This window comes from Rutilus rutilus (genome assembly GCF_951802725.1).
Source record: "Rutilus rutilus genome assembly, chromosome: 12".
NCBI classification, from domain to species: domain Eukaryota; kingdom Metazoa; phylum Chordata; class Actinopteri; order Cypriniformes; family Leuciscidae; genus Rutilus; species Rutilus rutilus.
Genome location: NC_140217.1, coordinates 19,147,484 through 19,164,339, shown reverse-complemented (window position 1 = coordinate 19,164,339; position 16,856 = coordinate 19,147,484). Strand labels below are relative to the sequence as shown.

Genomic DNA, 16,856 nt, shown 5'->3' with positions numbered 1-16,856 from the left:
TGAGTGACATATACTATTACAGTATATGGCATGGTCATGATTGAATGATCTTCATAAAAAATTATGATAGCCTAAAAAAAACCTGCTTTAAAAAAAACTGCTTTACAACATTGGGTCTTAAGTGGCTTGGAAATGCCACCAAAAAAAAAAACCTAAAACTGTTTTTTAAACCTAAAAGCGCCAGGTAAACTCAGAATGACACGACAGACAGCACTTTCCATCAGGTTCTCCGCATCTCCAGTAGTGTAAAGGAAAGAGCCACTCGCAAATAATTTTAGGGCAATGCAAACAGTTTGTGCTGTAGTTAAAGCCCGACTCCGACAAGTCTAAAATAAATGTGCGTTTCCAACAAATTAATAATGTAAACGACAATCTCACGAGTCACGAGAAAAATATATATCTCAGAAAGTGCTGCGCTGGACTTCCCGTATCAGCTCCGCTTATAAAGCCGCAATCTAATCCTGTTAACATGAAATAAGCCTGCTCCCGAGCAGGTTTAAGATTGCGCACCTGTTGCTATGACAGCAAGTCCAGGATGAGCGTCGAAGAACCAAACAATCCAAGATCATGCCAAATCGCCAACAATCAAATCCAGCTAACTGAGTTAGCGACGTACGAAGAACGGGCCCCAGGTGTGACTGTAATCTGGAACAGTGCAGGTGAATAATGCAGTGCAGGTGTATGAAGTAATCAGTCCAGGTAGATGCAGGATGGGAAATGTAAGCTGTGTCCCAATGTTGAAGGCTGCATCCTTCGAAGGACGCAGACTTCAAGGATGCAGCCTATGCGTCCTCTGAAGGACGCACCATGTAGCCTTCCTAGGATTTCCTAATTGTGCAACCAGGTGTTCCCGATCACCGCTCCTGGCGCCAAGCAACGGTGCGAGAGGACAGCTGCTATCCTGATCATTCATTTTGATAACTGAGTAAACAGCTATGGAGCCAGAATTGGCTATTGTCATTTTTATGTTTTATATTTTACTGGAGGTCATGGTGTGCCCCGGCACTGCCGGATCATGTATTTTCGGTTTAGCCCTGTTTGAATACAAAACCCAATTTAATATAAAAAGTCCAGTATTTCTCGCGCTCGTCATCTGCAGCTGTCACGGTTGCCAGGCGACAAGAACAATCCTTCATAGGCTAGACCGGTCCGAGCGCTTCAGATGCGCCCTTTGATATGGGACGCTGCTGTAGTTAGCAACAATTGGTTAATATTGTGACAATAAGCCTACATTTTGTTACTTTAATTTTCGGAACTGCATATTTCGTACAAATGTGAAGTAACCTGAAGTACTTTTTTCCCTCACATCACAATGTGATTACATTACACTCACAAAAGTATATAATGTAACAACCAGATATTACTGTATATTGAAAATATACAGAAGTAAACTGCAACATAGCCTACGCAGTAATGCAGTAGTAGCCTAATGCAGTAGTTATTAAAAGTACTTTTTTTCAGAAAGCCGTCGATTGAATCAGCCCTGCAAACCTGTTGGTAGACAACTTAGTGGATAGTGGAAATATGCACTTTAACACTCTGGAGACCATTCCAGATGATGTCCCACCAGCAGGAGGCCTTACCAGGGGCAGCCCATCCCGGTCCAGCAGCTCAGCTCAACAGAGTCTACATCATTTTTTTCTTATTTTACGTATTGTAAAATTAAATGTTTATGTTGATTTTGATATGTTTAACGTATTTTGTAAATAGTTGGAAAAAGTACTTTAATGTAGCCTAAAGAACAAATGATTTTCATTTACCAATTTAATTTGAAAAAATAAAAAGGTATAGAATTTGTTTCATGCAGAAAGTATTACTGTCATTACAAAAATAAACAATGTCCAGAACAATTCATTCTCTTTTATTTACACAATTAAAGTTGCATAAAAATAAATGTACATAATTTTTCTTTTAAAAAATAAAAGTGAAAAAAGTTAAACAAGAATATGTAGAAAATATATATATTTTTCAATCATTCTCTCAAGAAGAGAAAACAGCCTGTCCATCCTCTCCCTTCTTTCCTGTGCACTCCTCGCCTCTGCCTCCCTCTGTAGTTGCATTTCTTCTCTGATCAAGTCCAAAAACTCGTCCTGTCCCGCCGCCTTTGTGCTGCTGCTGCCCCTGGCTCCTCCTCACCGTGGGCACCCACTACTGAACTCGGCCCTGGTGTGTCCTCAGGGATTAAGGCGATGAGGACAGGGGGGTTGGTGCAATGCATCTGTCCCAACACCTCATCCATGAGGACAAAGTACCAGGGCCAAGCTTCAGCAGTGGGTTTCCCACTCACACCCTCTCCTGTCCCAGGACACTTGCAATCCTAAAGGCAGAGCAAATGAACCATGGCTTGTTAACAACAACAGGACAATACATTTCAGCAAAGATGTGTGTATTACTTTTCTTTATATATATATATATATATATATATATATATATATATATATATATATATATATATATATATATATATATATATATATATATATATATATGAAGAGTTCAGATGCAAAAGCCTCTAAGTGCCATCTGAAATTTTCTTATAGAATGATCATTTTTATCAAGCTCGTATATTTAAGTTCAGTAATTTCACTTAAATGACAATTAATAGGTAATTTTCATTGCTATTTAAGTGAAATTACTGAACTTAAATGTACGCACTTGATGAAAATGATCATTCTAGAAGAAATTTTCAGATGGCACTTAGAGGCTTTTGCATCTGAACTCTTCATATATATATAGACCCATTTTTTCCTGAATTGTTCTAAAAAAGCAGAAAAGGGTACTTAACACAGAGGAGCAATCTTAAGTGCATTGTTAACACTGCAAAATATGACACATCAAGACATGCATACAAAATACTTAAGAAATCATATTTCTGTATACTAAAATTTGGTTAAAACCACATACCTTGCATGACAGCACTACAAAAACACATAAAAGTGAAACCCCATTGCCTTATCTACTGCTTTTCTTATTGTTTTGGGCTTTTTTGGGTGAGTGATATTTCTTATTTAATATACAAGTGCAAATATTACAAATAGGTCGTTAAACTAATAACGTTATTACCACAAGTTTTGCCTAAAACTACCTGATAAATGAAGCCACGCAATGGTGACGAAGGAGTTAAGAAGAAGTTTATAAGAAAATTTAACTCCGGTTTCGCTAGCTATTTGAGTAAATGAAAACATAATACTTACATTTAAATGTGAATTTGCTGTCCACCACCGATCTCTAGTCTCGCCCGCCTTTAAAAATAAATCAATAAATGCTGTCTTCAACGGCGCGCAATGACTTATGGGGTAGAATAGGCCGCTAAGTGTCCATTTTTGTATCCTTCTTTTCACGGGGAAAGAAAAGGGCGCATTTGGCGTCGCTTTTGAATCAGAGAAGCCTTCGTCGCGGCGCGATGACGCAACCGGCCTTCGAATACGGCCTTCGAAGGATGGAGAATTGAATTGGGACAGCCTTCATCGAGCCGCGGTGACGCAATCGGCCTTCAAATGCGACCTTCCAAGGATGCAGCCTTTGAATTGGGACGTCCTTCGTCGCGCCGCGGTGACGCAATCGGCCTTCAAATACGGCCATCCGGCCTTCAAATACGGCCTTCGAAGGACGCAGCCTTCACTTTGGGACACAGCTGTAGTGTACATCAGTACAGCAGCATATGTAAACTGTAAAAAAATACATTAACATAAATATAAATAAACCTAACTACAGTCAATAAAGTGCAGTCATTAATAGCTGCAAACAGGTACAGTACTGTTACAACTCAAACCATCTTCATCTTTCAAGTGAATTGGAGTGATTGGTCTTTGAGTTTGCCTCATTCTTGCATTTCCTTCAAATCAGTGCTCGCACCTCAGACATGTTGGAAATTGTTTGATCACAGTGTCTGTGAAAGGGGAAAAAGATGAGTTTACTTTTATATTAAAGCAAAATTAACCTCTGTTAAAAAAGTAACTGGTCCCTTTCAAAAGGCTGCTTCATGGTCCTTTTCAGAAGTCTACATGGTATGTCACTGTATCACAGCAAAAAAGGGCAATTTAACTGAAAAAGTATACCCAGCCAACAAGAATAATAATTATAATGTACAACAAATGCTAATCTTTATTTTTAGCATTAATGTTTTAGTCAGCCCCCTTTGACTTTGAGAGCAAAAAAAAAAAAAATAAAGGTGATGTACAGAAACACATACACTCTTCACCTCTGTTACAAAAGATTTAAGGAAATTAGAAGTAGTGCAAAATATGGTAAGCCAGGACAAGTGACTTGCAGCTGTCCCAAAAAAAAAAAAATTAAATAAACAGATTTTTACATGAATGAACACAAATTAGCCTAGGAAACTAGGAAAAAATGTTGGGCATTTTTTTTTTATGAAAAAAACTAAACAGTGAGCTATTTATTTATGCAAACAGCAACTTACCAGTAACTTCTGATAGCAGTATCTTCATCTCTTCGAGTCTGATTCGACTTCGACTTGAAAAGCATGGCTCTGATTGGTCAAACTGAATGTAGTTGAACTGAAAAAGACGTGCTGTTACACCGTGTCAAAAATACGACTGGCAAAGTAAACGTAAATGTAATACAAATCTTACCTAGAAACATAATGAGGTTCCAAATGTCACACGTCATGCAAACTTGAAGATGGGGAAAAAATAAAAACAACACTAAACAGTTACGTTTTCTATTAACGTTAGATAAAAAATATTTAAAAAAAATCTAAATGCTGTCATGATCACTCAACCTTAAGTAGTTGCAAAACATTTAAGAATTCCGTTAATCTTCGAAAGAAAAACTGAGATATCGTAGTCTAATGAAACATGAGAGATTTAACTTATAGGCTATCCCTCTGAAAGGTTAATCGCAAAACACATTACCTAATCCATATGAATCGCGTGGTTTCCTCCAAATCCTCTAAAGAAACACGATCGCTCCAGTTTAAATTTAGATTTCTAATCTAAATTATTAGAAATCTAATCACATTCAAGGAACGCACAGCAGTCAGCAAGCTCTGAGTGAGGTGTGAGCTCATTATTATCACAAGAACCAATCACAGCCGTTCAACGGCTCTGGAACCAATCAGGATTAGTCACGTGTGTTATTCGTATTTTTCTAATTTAAACAAGTACAACATATTTTTGGACAACATTTAAACGTCTTTGGAAAATGTATCTATGATGCATATAATAATATGATGTTGATATCTTTGTGGAAATTTCAGTAGTAAAAATATATCATGTAATGGAACACAGCCTAGCCCTTTACAAGTATAGCCTACAAACAAGTAAAAGTGAACAACATTAATTTTAAGTGCTTATTGCAATTCTTAATAATAGTTGACAAATGTTTATAATACATTAGAAGTTGGTACATTATACAAAAATCTAAAATCATAAAATCATAAATATTACAAATATATTACACTAGGCCTAAGTGTTTAAAGTACTTTAAACACACTAAAAGCTTAATCATTTTGCTGTTCTTACAAAACTTCACACAAATGGTATGATTGTGTTTAGCATATTTCTCAAAAATTTAACTAAGCATATATTTATTACTTATTGTGCACTTTTTGGAAATATATTAAAAGTATGCTTGTGTTTCTCATATTTCTTAAAAGTATAATTAAGCATATATTTATTACCAATGTACCTTTAGTGCATTTGTTAGAAATATATTAAAAGTATGCTTGTGTTTAGCATATTTCTTTAAAGTATAATTAAGCATATATTTATTACCAATGTACTTCTAGTGCATTTGTTAGAAATATATAAAAATTATGCTTGTGTTTAGCATATTTATTTAAAGTATAATATTAAGCATATATTTATTACCAATGTACTTCTAGTATACTTTTTAGAAATATATTAAAATGCAATTCAATGTATTTTTAATGCACTTCAAATAAGCATGTTGGTAATACAAATGTATTATAAACATACTATTTGTATTTCAAGTATATTTTTAATACATTTAATACTACGTCTTTTTCACCTGGGGTTTCAAACATTCGACTACACAAAATAGCATCCAATCACAAGGCTGTGATGGAGGCATTCCCACCCGAAGAACGGGCTAAAGAGCTACAGGGTTTAGCACTGGGAGTAGACCCTCTACCTGTGCAGAGAAGCTTAGGGCTCAACTGGAACCTTCAGAGCGACAGCTTCACTTTCTTCGTCTCCAGAGAAGAGAAACCATTTACGCGCAGGGGTGTTCTCTCAACGGTCAACAGTCTGTTCGACCCATTTGGTTTTGTGGCTCCAATGTGAATGGGATGCCCCATTGCCTGCCGAAAAAAAGACAAGGTGGAAGACCTGGAAACATTCGCTCATTGCACTCGAGCAGCTTCAGATTCCACGGTCATACTTACCTGTTTCTTTGGTCTCTACACAATCCAGGGAACTATGTGTCTTTTCTGACGCCTCTATCACAGCTATCTCTGCAGTAGCTTACATCAGAACAGTTGACAATCAGGGAAACATTCAGGTTGGATTCTGCATGGGGAAGTCCAAATTGGCTCCAAAACAGTGCCACACTGTACCACGTCTGGAGCTTTGTGCAGCCGTACTCGTGGTAGAGCTTGCAGACACGTTGGTGGAAGAGCTGGACATGAAGGTGCACACAGTTAAGTTCTACACAGATAGTAGAGTAGTGCTTGGTTATATATACAACACTAACAGAAGGTTTTACGTATATGTTGCCAACAGAGTAGCACGCATCCGAAAGTCAACACGCTCCGAACAATGGCATTTTATCAACACAGGACACAATCCTGCAGATCACGGCACACGAGACATACCAGCTACTCTCTTGAAGGAAACCAACTGGTTTTGCGGACCCCCCTTTCTCAAAAAGAAAGATAAAGCTGCTTCGTCTCAGCAGGAAGTCTTCGAGCTCGTGGAACCAGACTTGGACGCAGATGTGCGTCCCCTCATTACAACCCTGACTACTAATGTTTCCAAAGCTCACCTTGGCTCACACAGATTCGAGCGCTTTTCCAGCTGGAAGCAACTGACCCTTGGAGTAGCTAGACTTATTCAGAAAGTCAGATCTTGTTTTAAGACTTTGGATGAAACAAAGATGGACAATCTCTCACAGGCAAGGACTGTAATAATCCGTTGTGTACAACACGAAATCTTAAAAAAGAGGAAATTAAAAATTTGTCCAAAGGAGAGAGTGTGTCAAAACACAGCCATCTCAGAAAACTTGATCCCATCATGGACACTGACGGTTTGTTGAGAATAGGTGGTCGCCTGTCCTCCGCCGCAATTTCTTGGGAAGAGAAACATCCAATAATCATCCCTAAACTCCATCACATTGCAACACTGTTGGTGCGTTATTACCATGAACGAGTCAAACACCAAGGCAGACATATCACTGAAGGCGCCATTCGGTCTGCCGGTTTATGGATATTGGGAGGAAAGAGACTGGTTTCAAGTGTCCTACACAAATGTGTTACTTGTTTGAAGTTAAGAGGCGAAACAGAAATGCAAAAAATGTCCAACCTACCTGTCGATCGAGTTACCCAAGTTCCTCCATTTACTCATGTCGGGATGGACGTGTTTGGCCCGTGGACAGTTTGTGCTCGTCGCACCAGAGGAGGTCTTCCTTTCTGAAGGAAAACGCTGGGCAGTGTTGTTTACCTGTCTAGTCACAAGAGGTGCACATAGAGGTAGTGGAGTCTCTATCAACATCGAGCTTCATAAATGCTCTAAGGAGATTCACCGCTATCAGAGGACCAGCAAAGCTCTTTCGTTCCGATCGCGGAACAAACTTTGTCGGTGCCTGTAGAGAACTAGGAATAACACCACAAGAGGCAGAGCTTCAGTCTTATGTCAAGGAACAAGGCTGTACATGGGACTTCAATGTACCCCACTCTTCTCACATGGGTGGGGCATGGGAAAGAATGATAGGTGTTGCTCGCCGCATTCTGGATGCCATGCTACTCAAGGTGCACTCCCCCAAACTCTCACATGAGGTCTTAGTCACGCTATTGGCCGAAGTTGTTGCTATAATGAACGCAAGGCCAATAGTCCCAGTGTCATCAGATCCACACAGTCCTGCTGTCCTCACGCCTGCCATGCTTTTGACACAGAAAACAGATTCACTGACCGCTCCTTTGGGATATTTTGACTTAAAGGATCTTTACCGGAGTCAATGGAAGCAGGTCCAAAACCTTGCGGATCACTTCTGGAAACAATGGCGTCAGGAATACCTTGCCACACTACAACCAAGACGGAAATGGCAGACAAGTCAACCCAACTTACAATTTGGAGATGTCGTGCTTCTTAAAGACAAGGGAGCCAGGCGGAATGAATGGCCTATGGGACTGATAGTCAATACGTTTCATGGGCCAAGATGGTAGAGTTCGCCAAGTGGAGGTTAGGGTAGTTCAAGGAGGTTCTGCTAGAGTTTATTCAAGACCCATCTCAGAAGTCGTTCTTTTATTCAGGGAGACATAGTGGTATACTATATTATACCAGGCGGGAAGTGTGCTGCTCCTTTAAGAAAGCAGATAGAAGAATTACTACACCGTGCTGTTTGTCTCTTCAGACTTGCCGTAGTTCTCAATGCATGCAACAACCCTGAAGCACAGCTGAGCACTTTTCATCATCTTTTACACGTTTTGTCTTCATAACTCTGAAGAACTTATGTCTGTAAGTGATGGTTAAAGTTGCATTTTCATGACAACCTTAAGTAAAGACCGTTTGAATTACATATTTGTGTGAAACGTGTTAAAAACTTTAGGAGCATCACGCTTATGAATGCACAGTGTTCTACAACAAGAGATCTTACCATGTTCGTTTACCGAGGTAGAGTGAGACACCTGAAAAACAAAACAAAAAATACTCATACATAAATATATACCATACACAAATCATTTCTTAACTAAGCAACTGTTTCTTAAATGATCAGACACTCACCGCACTGATGTTAACATCACCATATATTGTGGTTTCAACCATGATTGGAGCAAATATTGTCCCACCATTCTTCTGGTCAATTGTGAAGTTAAGCTGATTAGGGATCTGAATTAATGGCTGTCCGAATGATGTAGAATTATTATTAGTAGTATTATTATGCTGTTGATTTGTCATGTTTCCAGAATGTGCTTGAACACTCAGCGTTTGACCGTCGCCATCTGTTAAAAAAAAAAAAAAAAAATTAAATACACAACCAAAACCATGTAAACATTATAGTAAAGCTTATTGAAGATTGAGAAACATATTGACTACTAACAAAGTAAATTATAAATCTTTTCCTACGTTTGATAATCTTTTTTCTGATTTTTTTCACTATGGACTTGATCCTTTTTAATGCTGTTTTCTCTCCATATTTATTCTGTAGTTCCTCTACTGTGTCTTCCAACCTTCCTGTTGTTCTTCTCCAGCTGTGATAACCAAAGATAAACAGTTGTAAACAGTACATACACAAAATGTATGTACAATAGCAAAAATAAAGTTGGTCATTAGTTGTTAGGGTTAGATACACCTGTTCACCTGCTTTCATTTAGCAGGTTGAGTTCAAACATTCACTTTTTCAAAGGCCGAATGATTACGTGGTCAAAATTTACTGATGAAGTATTTATTACATCAAGAAAAAATGAATACAACACACTGCACTTGGATGACTACATTTATTAGATTTATTTAATAATATTACCAGTTCCATATGATCTTTATTAAAAAATAAGACAATAAATGATTTTATTTTTTAAAATTGACTGCATTCTTGTTCATTTCTAAATTTCAGTCAGGACCACTTCGCCAAGTATGGATAAATAGATTTATTGCGATAATAGCATACAGTTAGTGTTGGCGGTATGGATCTGTTCTGGGCAAAACTCCCACGCCTGTCCATGCAGCTATGCCTGGATAGAACGGGAGAGCAGCAAGGCAAACCCCCCATGGGGTACAGAACAGAACCAGTATATGCATGATTACAATTCTCAATTACATGAGTTGAAATGAGCAATTACATGTGAAATACAATATAAAATAAAAATTTGCCAAGATTACACTGTAAAGAGAACAAGTGATCAGAAAGATGAAGGTTTGTTAGGAGGAGTTGGGGTTGGAGGAGGGAGTTAAGATGCGAGCAGCAAGCTATGAGGGAAATGCTGAAGGAGTGTGATATTTAAGTGTGCCGCTGAGATAGATGTCGACACCGGATTGGACCACGTCATGAACAGCTGGCTAACAGCTGATGCGGGCTTGGCTGACGTGGCCTGCCTGAACTAACGCGATGCTTGATGTTTACTTTTTGATTTATGAATTATAACAGACTGATGGGAAAAAACATTAGTTTGCTGTTACTTTTTTAAAATTTGTTTTATTATTATTCAACAATTTCTTTCTTTTTATTAGTTGTAATTTAAAAATAAAGGTTTTACAACGACATCACCATCTTCTGTTATATTTGGGCTCCATGCTCATCTATTTACAGTATATATGATATTGGTGAAGGGGGCCCACATGAATATTTTTTCAGGGGGCCCCGAATTCTCTAGCTACGGCCCTGTTCACAGGAGCCGCTGAGAGCGAGTTCCAGCTGATAACGGTCATAAAGTGCGAGATAAGGTGCAAGTAGCTAAACTAAACATTTCATATTTGACAGCTGTTTTGAGAAATGTTAAACAACGACAAAAATAATCAGGCAAACTAATCAACTTTTTTCTAATTTCACCATTTTGAACTTAAAATAGGCCTATATAATACATGTGATTGAATGTGAGAGGAGAAGAAACAAATAACAGCCATTTTCATCATATTAGGCATAAGATTAATAATGAATGTGTACATATTGTGAATTAATTTAATAAACATCCATAGCCTTCAGTAAATTAAGGCTAGACAAGAACAACAAAGTTCCTTTTTAACTCTGCCCCCTGCTCTAGTTAGAACTTTGGAGCGCTTAACTGTGGGGCTCAAAAATAAGTGTCATTTGGAACTCTTTTATAGTTATTTTTATCAAAAAATATGTTGATAATGATTAAAAACTTTAGTGCCCTTCGAAGGCACCATTTTAGATAGTTTGGCACGCATGGGATTGTGTGTCCATATGCTGGTGAGAGCGAGCATCTGGTGCTCAGAAATACATTCTACAATGATATAAAATTTATCTTTATTACAGTTTTTCTCGATTGCTTAAACACTATAACCAGGCTTTTGAACTAAAATTTCAAAACCATAATGCCATTTATCAAAAAGCACACCCATTTGCCTAAACTATAAACACTATTCCCTGTTTTGACACATGAGTCAGATTTGTTGAACTGTCACTGCAAAACTCTACACACAAATCCCTTCATTTCTCATTGCTTAGACCATGTTGTCATTTAGAAAGCACTAGCATTCAATATTGTTCACTCAAGCTAGCACAGCTTCAGCTCAGTTAGACACAGTTACCCAGGTGGAAACACTAAGAGTCAAAATTTAACACACATCAATCAGAACCTTCAATAGATAGATAAAAGGGCCCAAATCAGTTTATTGAGTTTTGGAACAATGGATCCAGAAAGACATGAAGGAAGAGACAGAGGAGGGATAAGAATGAGGAGGAGGAAGGACAAGGACAAGGGCAAGAAGACAAGCAGTCTCAGATGAAGTTCAAGCCACTCTAGTTGCCCATGTCTTTATCAATGGTATGACTATGAGGGCGGCTCGGCTACGAGTAAGGCCAAATTTGAGTCGCTTTACTGTCACCTCGAGAACCTTCAGGGAGGAGTGTGGTGGCAAACAAAATTCTATCACTGAATAAGAGACAAACAACAAATGACAAGACATTTCCAATAGTCTTTGATGAGGTGTATTTTCTTGCAAGAAAAGGCCAGCAGTCGTACAGTCACACAGAGTGACACAGAGTGTGACAGTGAAGTAGGGCATCCTTCATCCTTTATAGTCTTGACTCCCAGAATGTTATCTTTCTAGGCAAATGATGGTATTTCAACCATATGTGGAACATTCTTAGACGTATCCATCATATTGTTCATCATATTGTGTGGAGGCCCTCCTGTCACGTCCAACACTCTTTACCATTCCAATACAATTCGAATTCCATATTAGAATAAGGTTTGTGTGTGCTCTTTTACTGTCATATGTTGGTCACACAAATCTTACTGTAAGTAAATAATAAAATAAAAAAAAATTAGAGGAGAGAGTAAAAAAAAAAGAGTAAAAAAAGAAGAAGAGTAGAGAAGAGTTTTTTTTTTTTTTTTTTTTTTGTGTTTTCTGTGTATGTGCCAATGTATCCACTGGTTGTGTCTTTTGTGTTCATCATGTGTAAAGGTTTGTGAGGGGGGGAGGGAACCACAAGCAACATAACTTACCAGTTTTGGAAATGTTGTTTTGAATTATGCTCTTTGTAAATAATTGGAATCTTTTCTGGGAGCGACCTAGGCTCTTCCGTGCTGATGGCCTTCACCCCAGCAGAATCGGAGCGGCTCTTCTGTCGGACAACATCTCCAAGACGCTACACACCATATGACTAGTAAGTCAAAGTCCAAATCACACTCTTTGCTGTCCAAACTTAATTGATATAAGTACCAATGTAGAACATTATATTGAAATTGTGTCTATTCCTCGTTTAGTGAGATCAAATAATAAATCTACTGCAGGATCTAAGAAAAATCTAATTGTGATTAAACCAGAAAATCTCAATATTAGTGAACAAAAACAATTTATAAAGCTAGGTCTTTTAAACATCAGATCGCTTACACCTAAGGCGGTTATTGTAAATGAAATGGTCACAGATAATAGTTTCGATGTACTTTGCCTTACTGAAACCTGGCTTAAACCAAATGATTATTTCGGTCTTAATGAGTCTACTCCTCCTGGATACTGTTACAAGCATGAGCCCCGTCTGATTGGTCGTGGCGGTGGTGTTGCTATAATCTATAAAGATATTCTTACTGTTACTCAGAAAACAGGTCACAGGTTTAATTCGTTTGAAGTACTTGTGCTAAATGTTACTCTCTTAGATGTAAGAAAGAAATCCATATTATCTCTAGCCTTGGCTACCGTATATAGACCGCCTGGGCCTTACGCTGATTTCCTAAAAGAGTTTGCAGACTTTCTCTCAGATCTTTTGGTCAATGTCGATAAAGCATTAATTGTTGGAGATTTTAACATACACGTAGATAATTCAAATGATGCTTTAGGGGCTGCGTTTACAGATTTATTAAACTCCTTTGGGGTCAAGCAAAACGTAACTGGTCCCACTCATCGTCTTAATCATACGCTAGATTTAATTATATCACATGGAGCCGATCCAACCGATATAGATATTATACCGCAAAGTGATGAAGTCACTGACCATTACATGGTCACTTGCATACTACGTACCGCTGAAATTTGTCATGTTGCGCCGCGTTATCGACCAGGCAGAACAATCCTTCCAACAACTACAGATCATTTCTCAAATAGCTTACCTGATCTGTCTCAGCTGCTCAGTGAACCCAAACAAACAGATGAACTAGAGGAAATGACTAGCACTATGAGCACCATTTTCTCTAGTACATTAGACATCGTTGCACCAATTAGATTAAAAAAGGTTAGAGAGAAAACTAAAGCACCATGGTACAACAGTGTTACGCATGTTCTAAAGAGAGAAACTCGTAATTTAGAGCGTAAATGGAAACAAACTAATCTAGAGGTCTTTAGAATCGCATGGAAAGACAGTATGTCACGTTATAAAAAGGCCCTAAAAGCAGCCAGGGCTGAGCATCTCCGCAAACTAATAGAAAACAACCAAAACAATCCAAGGTTTTTATTTAACACCGTGGCTAGACTAACAAATAAACAGACGTTACCTGAGCAAAATATTCTGTCACAGTGTAGTAGTAATGATTTTATGAATTTCTTCACTGAGAAAATAGAAAGCATCAGAAACACAATTGTAAATGTACAATCTTTAATGGTGTCTTATGATTCAGCCTCAATTATCACCCCGCAAGAACAATTACAGCGCTTTGCAACTATAGGACAGGAAGAGTTAAATAAACTTATCATTGCATCTAAACCAACAACGTGTTTATTAGATCCAATACCAACTAAACTACTGAAACAAGTGTTACCTGTAGTGGAAGAGCCTCTTCTCAATATTATTAACTCGTCTTTATCCTTAGGTCATGTTCCAAGAATATTCAAGTTGGCAGTTATAAAACCTCTTATTAAGAAACCACAATTAGATCATAATAACCTAGCAAATTACAGACCCATTTCAAATCTTCCATTTATGTCTAAAATACTAGAAAAAGTTGTGTCCGCTCAACTGTGCTCTTTCTTGCAAGAAAATGATATCTATGAAAAGTTTCAGTCAGGATTCAGACCGCACCATAGCACAGAAACTGCACTCGTTAAAATCACAAATGATTTACTTTTAGCTTCTGACCAAGGCTGTATCTCAATACTAGTTTTACTTGATCTTAGTGCTGCGTTCGATACTATAGATCACACAATACTCTTAGACCGACTACAAAACTACACTGGTGTTCAGGGACAGGCATTAAACTGGTTTAGATCGTACTTATCAGACCGTTACCATTTTGTCTGCGTAAATGGGGAAAAATCGAAGATAACGTCAGTAAACTACGGTATACCGCAAGGATCTGTGTTAGGCCCTCTGCTATTCTCAATATATATGCTGCCACTTGGTAATATTATAAGAAAACATGGAATTAATTTCCACTGTTATGCTGATGACACTCAATTATATATTTCATCACGACCAGATGAAAACGCTAAATTATCTAAATTAACAGAGTGTGTTAAAGATATAAAATACTGGATGACATGTAATTTTCTGCTATTAAATTCAGATAAAACGGAGGTATTACTTATTAGTCCAAAAAACTGCCCACAAAACCTCTTACAATACAACTTTAATTTAGAAGGGTGTCCTGTTACTTTATCCTCTACAGTAAAAGACCTGGGTGTTATATTAGACCGCAACTTGTCTTTTGAAAATCATATTTCATATGTTACAAGAACAGCCTTTTTCCACCTTAGAAACATTGCTAAGCTACGTAACATGCTATCTGTTTCTGATGCAGAAAAGTTAGTTCATGCATTCATGACCTCGAGACTAGATTACTGTAATGCTTTATTAGCTGGTTGTCCTGCATCCTCAATAAACAAGCTACAGTTAGTCCAAAATGCCGCCGCTAGAGTTCTTACTAGATCAAGAAAATACGATCATATAACACCAATTCTGTCGTCTCTACATTGGTTACCTATAAAGTTCCGTATCAATTACAAAGTATTGCTACTGACCTATAAAGCCCTAAATGGTTTAGCTCCCGTGTATTTAACGGAACTTCTATCGCCCTACAATCCATCGCGCTCTTTAAGATCACTAAATTCGAGGCTTCTGGTCATTCCTAGGATATCTAAGTCCACTACAGGAGGGAGAGCTTTTTCACATTTAGCTCCTAAACTGTGGAATGGCCTTCCTGATATTGTTCGAGGCTCAGACTCGCTGTCCCAGTTTAAAACTAGATTAAAGACGCATCTCTTCAGCCAGGCATTCACATAATACTTACATTTTATACTACAGTTGAGACGACTCGACGCGGGCGATGTTTATGCCCTAAATCAATACATGATTAACTAACTGTATTTCTCTATGTACATTTCTGAAATGCACTTTCTGTAAAGCTGCTTTGAAACAATATGTATTGTGAAAAGCGCTATACAAATAAATTTGAATTGAATTGAATTTATTGCACCAGTGTGTTAGACTATGTTGTAGTGTGTGTGATTTTGAGTGCTTGTGTTTCCTGTCTGAGGGCAAAGTTGGGTTTTTCAGCAAGAGTGAATGGTTTTGAGTGTAGAGCTTCATTTTGACCTGAAAATAGGATGTTGGGGGAATTGGGTGAGATGTTATGGATTTGTGTTTATAGTTTTGAGAATACGAGGCATAGTTTCAAGAAATGTGTTTAAGCAATTGAGAAAAACTGTAAATGCCTATTTTGTCTATTCTACTAATGTCTATTCTTTAATCCACACACATAAATCGTAAGCGCATAATATCACCTGATCAAGTACTTCTTGATGAGTTTCTTCTGTATTAAACATCGAATCTTCTCAGTCAGATCGTTGCAAGATCTCAGGAATCCTCTCACACTGCTCGTGTTCACGCGCTCCATCACTGCACTTGTGTGTGTGACTTGAACAATTCAAACTTCCATAAAGCGCGCCAAAACAGCAGCGCGGAGATGTGACGTCACGTGTCGAGCGGGCGTTCGTAAAAAGCACTTCAAAAAATATTTACATTAACTCCCGTCTTCAGCATCTGATGATTCCCGATATTATAGTTACTTTATGACTCTGTTTTTCGGTTCAGCATTGAATTAAGTGTGCTTGCTGAAAGCAGCACACTTATTGTTCTTCTTAAGTTTTCTTCTTCTTCTTCTTCTTCTTCTTCTTCTTCTTCTTCTTCTTCTTCTTATTATTATTATTATTCCCGGGAGAAAAATTTTGGCCAACTCCTGCACCTAGGCCCTTTGAGACAGAGACACCGTTCCAACTTTAAAACGCATTCGTTTTTGCTAGGTTTGTCTTAATAAATGCAGGACCTGAATTTCGTTTTTTAACTGTGTTTGTGCGCGCGGGAAATATGCTGCGCATAACAATAGAAAAAAAGGAGAAATGCGCAGTCACATGCTCAAACAATCAACAACGTCGCTCTAGAGGTGCGTTTCATTTGACCGTAAGTGCACTTCACAGGGTATTCCGCCATCTTAAGTGAGATTCCAATCCGAAGGTAGCGAACATGTTCAGTTCGAAGGGCACTGCGCACGGCATAGGGAATAAGGGAACATCAATACATCACTTCACAGGAAGTGGAGAGCGATGATC

At 38.1% G+C, this 16,856-nt stretch overlaps 1 long non-coding RNA gene across 2 annotated transcripts; it reads right to left on the bottom strand.

The window, feature by feature from the left end:
- Positions 1-1,304: 1,304 nt before the first annotated feature.
- Positions 1,305-5,009, bottom strand: LOC311301343. Of its 2 annotated transcripts, XR_014629444.1 has the most exons (6): positions 4,875-5,009; positions 4,593-4,634; positions 4,421-4,517; positions 3,758-3,889; positions 3,195-3,668; positions 1,305-2,317 (listed from the first exon to the last, which is right to left on the bottom strand). It is a non-coding gene; the product is annotated as an uncharacterized lncRNA (long non-coding RNA). The 2 variants fall into 2 exon arrangements; XR_014629443.1 differs by having other exon boundaries at positions 3,195-3,889.
- Positions 5,010-16,856: the final 11,847 nt, after the last annotated feature.